The sequence below is a fragment of the Choristoneura fumiferana genome, chromosome 18 (genome assembly GCF_025370935.1).
Source record: "Choristoneura fumiferana chromosome 18, NRCan_CFum_1, whole genome shotgun sequence".
Classification (NCBI taxonomy): Eukaryota; Metazoa; Arthropoda; class Insecta; order Lepidoptera; family Tortricidae; genus Choristoneura; species Choristoneura fumiferana.
The window spans coordinates 12,399,434-12,412,707 of NC_133489.1; the positions used below are offsets into that span (position 1 = coordinate 12,399,434).

The 13,274-nt window shown below is 35.6% G+C and overlaps 1 long non-coding RNA gene across 1 annotated transcript; it reads right to left on the reverse strand.

Annotated features, from left to right (window-relative positions):
- Positions 1-330: 330 nt before the first annotated feature.
- On the reverse strand, positions 331-5,132 carry LOC141437764 (uncharacterized). The gene is made up of 2 exons (XR_012452420.1): positions 4,984-5,132; positions 331-1,726 (listed from the first exon to the last, which is right to left on the reverse strand). It is a non-coding gene; the product is annotated as an uncharacterized lncRNA (long non-coding RNA).
- Between the last annotated feature and the right edge of the window lie 8,142 nt (positions 5,133-13,274).

Below are 13,274 nucleotides of genomic sequence, written 5' to 3' on the forward strand. Positions count from 1 at the left end.
CGAGAGGGACCACGGGTAACAAGAGAAAAAAAATAATAATCAATGAATTTTTAGTTCATTGATATGGATATTATTGCGAAGGCAAAGTAACGCCTGATTCAAAAAATATTTGAAATTTCTTAAATTAAATTTTGGGTTGCGGGGAAAAATACTCAACAACAAGTCCAAATACAGTTTAAACTCTCGATCTATTGAGGTACTTTTTTTAAAGTGTGTATATTCAGTACCTATGTACATATTGTGTAACGGTGTTACCTATGTCACAAAACAGAGAGTGGGGTTTCCAGTGAGCCAAAATGTATACCTATAGCAGAAATAAAAATACTAAACTTTAGGACAAACGTATATTTATAAAACAATGTACTTATACTTGATTCGCAAAATTAACACCAAACGGGTCCACTCCTATCTACCTTTTGTGTACCGAATAGTCAAATGCGACTAAAAAAAACACGAAGCGCCAATAATCTATTCATACAGTCGAAGTAAAAAATATATTATTTACACTTTACTACCTTGTCGCTGTCACTTCATGTTTGAAGTTTTGTATAAAATTGACAAACGGCACAGTGACAAGTACTAAAGTGTGAAGATATCTTTGACCTCGACTGTACCTAAGATCCAAATGTTGCAAAAAACCAGACTGCCTTAAAAACTTTTTATCAAAACTAAAATTTAAATCTCATTTTGCCTAAGTGAAACTTTATATAATCTTTTTGAGAAAATAAATATTATAAGGTAAACTTGAAATTAATTTTATGAATCCTATTAACTAACTCCAAAAGTATTTTTTGTTGTTTACAAAATATTTACTTAGTAATTCCTAAATTACCAACTAAATAAATGACTCATCTGCACTAAGAAAAAATACTACATCAGGTCGTAGTAGAGTAGTAATGGTGGTGGCGAAGGGATTTATAAATTTATGATGTGACAGACAGCACTGCTCTGGGAATAGGAAGGGAACAGAGTACTGTCAAATCACATTCGGCGGTGGGGTTGTGCAGAGGCAAGGCAGAGGCACAGCTCTGCTAATGTAGGAACTTATAGCTATTAAAGGCGAGACCTAGGTAGACCTAAATTGAGGGGTGCCAGTGCTTACCACCCTGTTTTCTTAAATTAGATGTTCTAAATTGAAATGGAGTATGGTCCCTACAGCTGTAGGGAAAATATTTTATAATACCAAATAATAGGGTAAATATTTTATAATACCGTGGCTCATTTTAATTTTTAGTTTCAGGTCGTAAAGGAAAAGGTGAAAAAATCTAAAATGTTGCATGAACTAACACCAGATGAACCCGAAGAAAAAAGAGCAAAGGGTGTTATAGGCTGTTGCTCCATATGCTTAGAAGAATTTGGGAGTAAACCTTTAGTCGCCACAAGATGCGGACATATCTTTTGCCATGAATGCATCAAAGGAGCTCTGAGAAGGAGATCTTTGTGTCCTAACTGTCGTAAAAAATTGAGGGGTGCCAGTGCTTACCACCCTGTTTTCTTAAATTAGATGTTCTAAATTGAAATGGAGTATGGTCCCTACAGCTGTAGGGACCATACTCCATGGCATGGCAAAAGATATGTCCGCATCTTGTGGCGACTAAAGGTTTACTCCCAATTCTTCTAAGCATATGGAGCAACAGCCTATAACACCCTTTGCTCTTTTTTCTTCGGGTTCATCTGGTGTTAGTTCATGCAACATTTTAGATTTTTTCACCTTTTCCTTTACGACCTGAAACTAAAAATTAAAATGAGCCACGGTATTATAAGGTAAACTTGAAATTAATTTTATGAATCCTATTAACTAACTCCAAAAGTATTTTTGTTGTTTACAAAATATTTACTTAGTAATTCCTAAATTACCAACTAAATAAATGACTCATCTGCACTAAGAAAAAATACTACATCAGGTCGTAGTAGAGTAGTAATGGTGGTGGCGAAGGGATTTATAAATTTATGATGTGACAGACAGCACTGCTGGGGAATAGGGAACAGAGTACTGTCAAATCACATTCGGCGGTGGGTTGTGCAGAGGCAAGGCAGAGGCACAGCTCTGCTAATGTAGGAACTTATAGCTATTAAAGGCGAGACCTAGGTAGACCTAAATTGAGGGGTGCCAGTGCTTACCACCCTGTTTTCTTAAATTAGATGTTCTAAATTGAAATGGAGTATGGTCCCTACAGCTGTAGGGACCATACAGCTACAGCTGTAGGGACCATACTCCATTTCAATTTAGAACATCTAATTTAAGAAAACAGGGTGCCAGTGCTTACCACCCTGTTTTCTTAAATTACATCTAATTTAAGAAAACAGGGTGGTAAGCACTGGCACCCCTCAATTTTTTACGACAGTTAGGACACAAAGATCTCCTTCTCAGAGCTCCTTTGATGCATTCATGGCAAAAGATATGTCCGCATCTTGTAGCGACCAAAGGATTACTTCCAAATTCTTCTAAGCATATGGAGCAGCAGCCTATAACACCCTTTGCTCTTTTTTCTTCGGGTTCATCTGGCGTTCGTTCATGCAATATTTTAGATTTTCTCACCTTCTTGTCCTTAACGACCTGAAAATTTATTATTAAAATTTAGTGAAAAACTTTAAGAAAACATTCTACCTGTACTGTACGGTAGTATAATAGTGTACCTAATAAAAATAATTGTAACAGTCTGAAATTAAAAACAAGCTTACGAATGCACTTTTTCTATTTTAGATATAAACAAACTTGGTTAAATATTGGTATACGCCGTTTGATTTATAAATATGTAAACACGATCTGATATTTTGATGTCGTGTTGAAGAATTACGTTGAGTCTCTTTCGTAACCTGCATTCGGCAGGGACATACATACAACGAATCCATACTCCATTAAAATGAATATTCCAAACTGTTGACCCGTTTGGGCACAACACGGTTACGGTATGCATAGACACCGTGAATCACAAATTTATTTCCGTGGTGAGGTCAATCAAAAACCGAAATTTAGTTTGAAATGATTATTCTATTATTTTAAATTAGCAACTGAAAACTTGAAACTTTTTTTAAAATATATTATGAAAGTGATTAATTGAAACTAATCTGTTTGTTAGAGTATACGTTGAACATAGGTAAATAGTAAAAACTATCAAGGCGCTGAACATAGGGTACTTTTTTTTATCAACAAAAGCTAGGTTAAGGTGCGAGAAATTGGGGTTATACAACTAAAACTGGTTTAACACTTCATAAATTTGTTAATGGTTTTATTTAATGTTTTATACACGCTCAAGATAAAAATTACTTGAGAAACTGTCCCGCGCGGCCATTAATATCGTTTAAGCTGTCTTTATCGATCGTGTTGTTCGCAGCCGTCTATGCCTTCTGCAAGGACGTACATCCACTTATAGAGATCTGTAGGATTTGCAATCTTTAATCGGTTGTATTTTAATTCGTTGTCCTCATATTATCAAAAATGATAGCACAGAACTCAATGCTTTACAATCGATATTCTGTATAGATGTGTGGTTTTTCCCCGGTCGAAAATGCCTATTCGTCTGCAAACCAAGAACTGGCTACAGTGCGGCTCTACCACTAACAATTAACAATATAATTAAAATAAAAACAAAAAAATGCTTAGTGCACCTTTCTGAGAATGACCCTAAACTGAAATACTCAATATTTACAAGTCAATTCAATCTAAGGACTGTCAAGTGCGTCATAGAATAACTTTTTTTGTGTAGACATACTTTTAGACGTGACTGTACCTACTTATGTGTTTATTGTAGATATAAATAAACTAGCTTTTACCCGCGGCTTCGCACGCGTAAACTATTCGGTCTGGTAGTTGCAATTGAAATTTTCGGGATTTTACAAAATTCCCCTGGAAATTTCCAAATTTATATCGTGGTCTTCATTGAGGTTGTGTTGTGAATAACTGTGCAAAATTCAAGACTCTAAACCCAGTGCTAAAATTTCAAAAAATTTCCCTATCCTTATTCAAATTCATATCATTTATTCAGTAAATAGGCCGCAATGGGCACTTTTACACGTCATTTTTTTTAAATACCAGCACTTTCTGAAAGACCATCATTGCCAAGAAGAATGCGCCGCAAGAAGCTTGGCAGAAAGTCATTTTTTCAAAATAAAATAAAAACATTTAAGAAAAAATTACAAATTAATAATAAGAATAATACAGGGATGTATGGGGTCCCTTAGTTACAAAACTATCCCGTGGAAATATCGGGATAAAAAGTAGCGTATGTGTTATTCCAGACGTCCGGCTACCTACATACCAAATTTCATGCCTCTAAGCCCAGCGGTTGTTATTTCGAGATTTTATCCCTATCCGTGGGAATATCGGAATAAAAAGTAGCCTATGTGTTATTCCAGAGGTCCAGCTACCTACATACCAAATTTCATAGCTCTAAGCCCAGTGGTTGCTATTTCGAGATTTTATCCCTAGTTATCCCGTGGGAATATCGGGTCAAAAAGTCACTTAAATGTTATTCCAGATGTCCAGTTACCTACGTACCAAATTTCATGACTCTAAGCCCAGCGGTTATTATTTCGAGATTTTATCCCTAGCCCGTGGGAATATCGGAATAAAAAGTAGCCTTTGTGTTATTCCAGAGGTCCAGCTACCTACATACTAAATTTCATGGCTCAAAGCCCAGCGGTTGTTATTTCAAGATTTTATCCCTAGGTATCCCGTGGGAATATCGGGTCAAAAAGTCACCTATGTTTTATTCCAGACGTCCAACTACCTACATACCAAATTTCATGACTCTAAGCCTAGCGGTTGTTATTTCGAGATTTTATCCCTATCCCGTGGGAATATCGGGATAAAAAGTATCCTATGTTTTAATTCAGGTTATAAACTAACTTTCCGCCAAATTTCATCAAAATCCGTCCAGCCGTTTAAGCGTGAAAAAGTAACAAACATACTCGCTCACTCACTCACAAACTTTCACATTTATAATATTAGTAGGAAGTAGGATAAAACACTTGGTTACTTGCCTGGTTATCGAGTGCTGGTGGGCATACATCATGCGTAGGGTCTGAAGTGGCAGGTGCTGTGCGTCTTGCTGGTCGCGTTGAGCGCCCATTTCGTGGTGTGAGCCTTCTCCTCGGCAGTGCAGTTTCAACGTTACCGGTTGCTTCCAAAGCATCATTCCTCAAACCAAGCTGAACCGGAATAATGTTTGGGCAAGGGCTGGGCGTCAAGTCAATTGCATTTTCGGAGTCAGAAGGCATCGTTAAATTTAAATTCTCCGTGGTGAGGTCAATCAAAAATTTAAATTTAGTATTGAAATGATTATTATAATTATTTTAAATTAGCAACTGAAAACTTGAAATTTTGAATTTTTAAAATCAATTTTGAAACTGGCATGTTTAATTAGCACGACTCAATCTGTTTGAAAATAGAGTATACGTTGAACATAGGTAAATAGTAAAAAGTTATTACAGGCGCTCGACGAATTTTTTAGGTTTTTTTTTTATGGCAACAATACCTAGGTAAGTAATGGTGCGCCCACATTGGCTGTTATAAATGTTATACAACGTTATAAAACACGGTTTAACACTTCATAACTTTTGTTAAAACTTTTATTTAAGTTTTTAAACGCTCCTGGTATAAAATATTATTTAAGAGAAGTTTCCCTGCCGGCCGCGCGGCCACGTTAGGTATTCGTTTGGGATATTGCTGTCTTTATCGCTCGTGTCGTGACATAAGCGCTCGCAGCCGTCCCCCCTATGCCTTCCGCAACGACGTACATAACTTATATCGAGATAGCTGTAGGATTTTCAAGATTTGGGCGGTTGGATTTTGGGTTTCGTTGTCCTCATATTATACAAAAATTATAGCACAGAACTCAATGATATTTTACAATCAAGATATTCATCAATATATTTTCTATGCCTGTGGTTTTTTCGATTTTTGTAAAAATGCTTTTCACCTCAGCACCTCAAACAGGCAGGTTTTGCTATGAGAAATCAGTGAGCAAAATCGCATTTTGCTCACTCCGTGAGACAAAGTAACTTTTTAATTATTTTTTTTAAATGCTGAGTACAGTGTTGGGTCTACTCACTGAATTCCAAATATTTGAACTTTACTTTGATCTGTCATTTCACTTCAACTCGAAAAAAGCAAGAGATAGGATCAAATTTGTCGATTACCAACTTAAATTAAATTTATGGTATTAAAAATATATCGAAAATTTCCAAAATGTAAATTTTCCCGATCTTTTAATAAAGTATGCAACCTCGTTGCACGAAAGCCGATTCTCTTGTTTTTTTTTTTATAAAGAATTCCGTATACTGCCTCTACAGTATAATTATTATTTGTTAAATTGAATGATTTTTTAACAAATCTATTTATGTTTATGTAATAGAAATCTTAATAAAAATCATATTTAAAGGTTTTTAATTGTTCAACCTTTTCAATTACCCCGAGATAAGGCTTTTTGCAGTATTAAAAAATAAGTGTGACATTAGTACAAGAAGTTAAGATTGCATGTTATAAGTATGCGATTTGTATTGTAGCTACTGGACTCTTTTTATGGTTTTAAATGTAATTATTATATTTGATAATAATCGGATTCTATTTTTAAAAAATGTGTTTGTTTTGTAAACAGGTAGGTATATGTGGTTTTATTCTTATGTTACATTTAAATTATGTTCTCGATGGTGAGGTGAAAAATTGTATGTGTCACACGAGACCAAAGTTTTTTTGCATCTCGTGTATTTCAATCCCTTGCTGATCTCAGGATTCTAACCTAGAATCACTCGCTAACGCTCGTGATTCAATTATAGAATCCTTCGCTTACTCGGGATTCAAAATCAACACTCGCAACAAAAAACAACTTTGCTCTCTTGTTGCACAAATAACTATTATTAGTCTGTAATTCTCGTGCACAGATCTTTTTTTTTTTCGACTTTTGAGCTCCTGTAATTCTGATATTACACATTTATATGAAAATCTGAAAAACCACAGGCATAGATAATTACGTCTAGTCCATACTTACAAAATTTCATCTATTTCTGTTGCCTAGTTTTCAAATGAGCCCGGGACTAAGTACGTTTGTATAGAGAATGGAACGAAAAGACTTCTCTTAACACCATAGAACAAATTAGAGGTTTTAATCTGTTGTATATCATTTTAAAAACATGATAACAATGAATAACATTTATTACAATTTATTATAAAAGTTATAAAAACAAATGTTTTATAACGTTATACATACGACACTTTATAATACCAGTGTGGGAGCACCATTAGAGTTGGAGGGAAGGGACGATTGGGGCCGTCAGGAAAATCCATACTACTTCGTAATACGTAAAATTTCTGTTTATTGTTCCTTAGTTACATATTTAGGGTTCCGTAGCCAAAATGGCAAAAGTTTCGCCATGTCTGTCTGTCTGTCCGTCCGCGGCTTTGCTCAGGGACTATCAATGCTAGAAAGCTGTAATTTTGCCCGAATACATATGTAAACTACGCCGACAAAATGATACAATAATTTTTTTTTTTTTTTTAATACCATAGACGTAAAGTGGGGTGTTTTTTTTTTCTCATCCAACCTTTTAGTGTAGTCTATCGTTGGGTAGGTCTTTTAAAACTATTAGTGGGTGCTAAAACGATTTTTCGATTCAGTGATTTGTTTGCAAAATACTCAACTTTAAAGTGCAAATTTTCATTAAAATCGAGCGTGAAATCGGTGGGTGAAAAAATTTGAAAATATTCAGGATAGTAGTAAGTATATCAGACTTAGAAGGAAAACTATAACGGTTAAGTTTTCTTGAGAATTATTAGTAGTTTAAGGGGCTGTTTCACCATCCATTGATTAGTGTTAACTGACGGTTAAATGTGATGCCGTCTCCGTCTATTCGAACAAAACAAATAGAGACGGCATCACATTTAACCGTCAGTTAACACTAATCAATGGATGGTGAAACAGCCCCTAAGAGTAAATAGCAGCCTAAGGTATAAAAATAACCTAAACTTGGAATTACTTGATTTTTTCGTAATGGCTACGGAACCCTATTTCGGGCGTGTCCAACACGCTCTTGGCCGGTTTTTCTGACAAGTCGCATAAAATTATGGTCATACTAATGAGATAAAGTAGCCCTGTGGTAACTATCTTTATCGTTAGCTCTCAGCTCGTAATTCCTGCACAGTGCACATTCCAGCTGTACGTAGTACTTACTATTTAGATGGGAAAATCACAACTAAGGTAGAAGGGGACAACGAATGACAAGTTATTTGTGATAGCTACAAATAATACCTATGTAATTATACGTACTGTACTTTCATCGTAATATCATTAGATAAGATGAAATAGAAAATATGTATTATGTATTTATGTTCCTAAATAATTATGTATTTAGGAACATGTTAACTTCCTGCGGGACACAGATCAAGTTGCGAGCAATAGCTATGGAAAATAAAACAGCTAGTAAAGTTTATGTACTTTATACTTAATTTTAATGAAAAAGTCATTTTACAAATTGTAATTTAATTGATCAAAAGTAAAAATAATAATACACAGAGCCGTTAGACCATTAGAAAATGGTTGTATACCCTTGTTTTGACGATTATCGATAATTTTTTAACGATTACCATTTATTTTGATAAACTGCAAATTCAACAAAATATTCAAATTAATTGCAACAGTTTACTTAGAATTTTTTACCTGAAGAGAACTGCCAGTCAATATTTGTGTAGATAATAGAAGAATTTAATAAGTAACCGACGAAAAATATAATTATTTCCTTTAACAGCATTTTTCCAGATGCAATAACAATACCCGGGCCACCGATTTTTTCTCGGAAAAGATGATGTGTGTAAAAACTCGAACAAATCGTTTTTACGGAGATGAGTTCTACACATCTAGATCGATTTTTCGCTTCTAAACACCAATACATTACATCGCAAATGTAATCTATATCCCTACTAGCCGTGCACGACGTTTTAAAAAACTACATTTGCACGTTTAACAACAGTTTTCATACGAGGATGAGGAATCAGCAACAAGTACAGCGCGCGAGCCTAGCCCGGCTTGACGCGCCAGCGGAGCTAGAACCACAATACAAGTAGCAGGCAGTAGGTTGACTTGGTCGTATTCTTGAAATTTATACCTACGGCTGGGCGGAGCGCTAGGGTTGGCGTCTACAAAAAGTAAATCAGACGTGTGTAGATTTTTATTTTATGTGTGTAGTTTTAGGTGTAAGTTTATGATTATTTATTTATTAATTAACTTATAAGTTGGTAATAGAAAAAAAATTGCGTCTATTGCGGCAAGTTCGAAACGACTTGTTATTATTAAATTACACGATTATTAAATATTATAGTACCTAATGAGTACCAAGCGCTCGCTATACAGGTGTTTGGTAGCTAGGTGCAAAGCTTTAAGGGGGTGATAAGCCGAGGTATTTTTGAACACTTTTAGCCATATATGTCTTAGCCGAAATTAGACATTTTTTTAAATTAAAAATTTATCATTTTAGGAAAATACCCAGAATTTGATAGTCACGAGTCAATATTGCCCCAATGAGCGTTAATTTGTATCTTTTATTTCTTTTATTTCGGATAGTTTAATGTGTATTGAATCAAATGAAATAATAAGATATCTCAGATTTAGCAAGCAATGTGAATGAGTGATACCTTAAAAGAATGAACAATAAACAGACATGATTTTAAAAATGTTTGAACAATGCAAGGTTTTTTTTTTTTATGGCACAGAAAAATTACTGTTCCAGCCTAAGACATTTTTAGTAATTTCGAATGCCTCCATTTTGTTTTTGTGGCAAGAAAGACACTTATTTTATAGTCATCAAATTCTGGGTATTTATTTACCTAAAAATTTCTAAATTTTCAATAAAAAAATATCAAATTTCGGCTAAGACATTTATGGCTAGAAATGTTAAAAAATACCTCGACTATCACCCCTTAAAGCTTTGCACCTAGCTACCCTAGCTACCAAACACCCTGTTAGGTGACGGCCGCGCGCATGCTCCTACGCCCCTTCCCTCCAGCGTCCCCACTGTTCCGCCACCAATTTGGTCCGTATTTCGGTCACTGCGCAGGTATGTCAAGGAGCTCTTTTTACGTGCGTTGATTTGTACTGAATCGAAACGGGGGCGAATAGACCGGGCAGCGCGGCAAAGCATCTGACCAGCGACCGGACTGCGCGGCGCGTGGCGTGGCACTGCGTAGTTTTGTCTTACGAAGATTGGTTAGCGGCCGTGTAAATGACGCTTGGCTGTGTGCGTGCGTCGATTCGGGCGCCAGTATGAAGTCGAACACCTGCCTATTACTTGTATTGTGCTAAAACAGTGTTTGTGGTCATTACATTAGTCAAACGTTATTCTGTATAAACCCTCCACAAGTGTGGTGTTGGATCCCGTTGCGTGATTGAGTAACAAACATCTAAACATCTTCACAAACTTTCACATTAATATAGTAGGATTAGTGTATTGCAATGTCAATGATAGAAAAGTACGGGAAATGGCTTCCAAAACGTGTCCAAAACGATATCCCATAATAGTTGTTGTTATTTTTGAATGGTAGGTAAACAAGAGTATGTACGTATGTAACAATCTAATCCATCTATATATTTAATACCTTTAAACGAGCAATCCTTGTATACATATATATATATATATATATATACTAGCTTTTGCCCGCGACTCCGTCTGCGCAGAAGTGTGAAAAATAGTTTACATCCCATTCTCAGACCTACCGAATATACACAAAAAAAAAAAAAAATGGGTTAAGCCGTTTTGAAGGAGTTTTGTCCATTTTGACACGAAAATTTTATATATTAGATATACAGGTTGGAAAGTTGAGATGGGGCAGCAATACTGGACACTAACTTTAGTTAAAATGTTCAGTTTTTAGTTGTCTACATACTGTTTAATTTTCTTTAAGCATAAAGGATTCATGTTCGTAAAAAAACAACATGCGAAACTTTCACTTTGCAAATGAGTACCCTACGAACTGTATGGAAAAAGTTTTCTTTGATTTGTGGGTGTTCTAGTACTCTAACCTTAGTTGATATCAAAGAGTGTTTTAATCCTTGATAGAAATGGGACCGATTGGCATTAAAAAAAAGTCTAATCGGTCGATTTTCTCGCTGACTGTACATTTTATCAAAAATCTGTGAATGTCGATTGTCATCATTCAAAAAGTTAGTAAATGTCTCTTTTTTCGCGTAGCAGCAAGGGATCTAGTAGCTGCCCTTGCTGCCCCATCTCAACTTTCCACCCTGTATATAAAAATAGGGGTTTTCGGGCATGAAAAATCGATTTAGCTTGGTTTATCTCTGGGAAAACGCTTGTTATCGAGTTTTAGCTCGAGCGAAGCGCGGTCGCCCAGGTACTTTCTAATTATGTGGATTATTTTCAGAGGCTCTGACTAAACAATACAATTAAACGATTTTTTATGTAATTAATTATGCATTTAATTATTAAGAATAACTTAAAAAAAGTGCCAGTTAAGGCATCACACTGTGTCGCCTGAAAATGTGGCTAAAAGGAGAGGTTTGCGGGAAATACTGACCACTAGGTTAACCTAGCATTAATAACACTGTAAAATATACGATTCGTTTTCGTGGTAACAAGTAAATAGCAATTTCAAATAAATTAAACACTCGGCATGGAAGATGTTATCAATTATCAGCATGATACTATTTATAGAGGACACAGACGTGTACGAAAAATAGAATGTTCCGTTAAAATAATATGTCCACCGAATCTAAGCCGCTACAATGAATTAGAAACTGTTTGTGAAACAAGAACATCAGAATGATTAGAACTGGACCGCGACTCGCTTTATCGTTTAATACTAGCCCCTGAGAAAATTTAGATTGTATAAATTTAACCTTTGTAGTTTACAGCAGATATATTTTTAGACAACAAGACATAAAATAAAGGTTTAGACGATTACATTATATATAAGATAATGTTTACTTTCGGAATTATAGTTGGTTAAATACTACTGCTGCAGATAAACTGTGCGACCAGTACCCTACTTAAATAAAATTTTACAATTTGTTATGACAAATTAATAAATTAACAATGAATTTGCGACTTCTTCATTTGTTCCATAAAACACAAAGATCTAGCGACAATGGTAATTTCCGAAATTTATGGTAAGTCCTAATCGTAAACAAATCAAGTGTAATTATGTAATTATAATTACAATAATCAGCACCTTGTGTCTCTGGCATCAAAACACAAAAACAACTGTTCGAATAGCTGTTGGATAACAGTTATTAACATAATTGCATTAAATACTAAAAAAAAAAATACACTTAGAAATTAATTCTGTACTTACAAATAAAAAAATAAAAAGTATTCTTATAGTTAATTTATAAATGTCTATCCTATATTCTAATACTTTCATTATTTATTTTAATACATAAAAATATGTCCGTATGCTAATAAATAACTAGCTGCCGATCCGAGGCTCTGCCTTTTAGCCACACTATCGATAGCACAATACTTACCTAGTTTCGACCAAGTTAATCGCAAATATAAAATAGCTCCCAAGTAAAAGTACATCGTGCGTATTCGTGTTTGTTTTTACAAATTAAGGTACATCGTTTGTACAATAGGTTGCCGTTGTTTAAAAGCTTTATCATTTGAGTGATTAAGTTTTTGAAATGTCAATGCAAAAGAGTCGTGTGTGTAAGTAATGTTCAGTTCCGCACTGGATGGATTCAGTAACATCCTCAAACTAAGTTAATCTGCATACCGAATGATGCGAGCGTTAAAAGTCGCTACCGCTACTGTTTTCGGCCTCACCATTTTTATTTAGTTCGCGAGTGACGAGAGCGTCCGGTCGCATCGGCAGCGCGGCGGGCAACCAAGTTGGCCGGCAACCGTGGTAATAGTATTGCTATTCGAAGTTGGAGTTGAACATGTTTATGTTGAGATCCTCGAAGGTGGCGGCGCCGCTCTGGTCGAGGATCTGCAACATGTCGGACAGCTCGTGCGGCGCGTGTGCGCCCTCCGCGCCCGGCGCCGCGCCGCCCGCGCCGCCGCCGCCCCCGCCGCCCTGCCACGACCACATACCTGCAACAACACAACAACAGTCAGTCACTCCACAACAGTCAAGATGGAATCAGATGGTCCCTTTTTGTTCATATTCACTTTTCATTTCGCATCTTTCACTTGGGTCTATATCGACTGGTCGAAAAACTGTTGCATAATTATAATTTTTTTTCATATACATATTATATCGGTATTCCTTATTTACCGCCCTGAAGACACAATGTACCTACTATTTTTCGTAACATTGTTGACAAAAA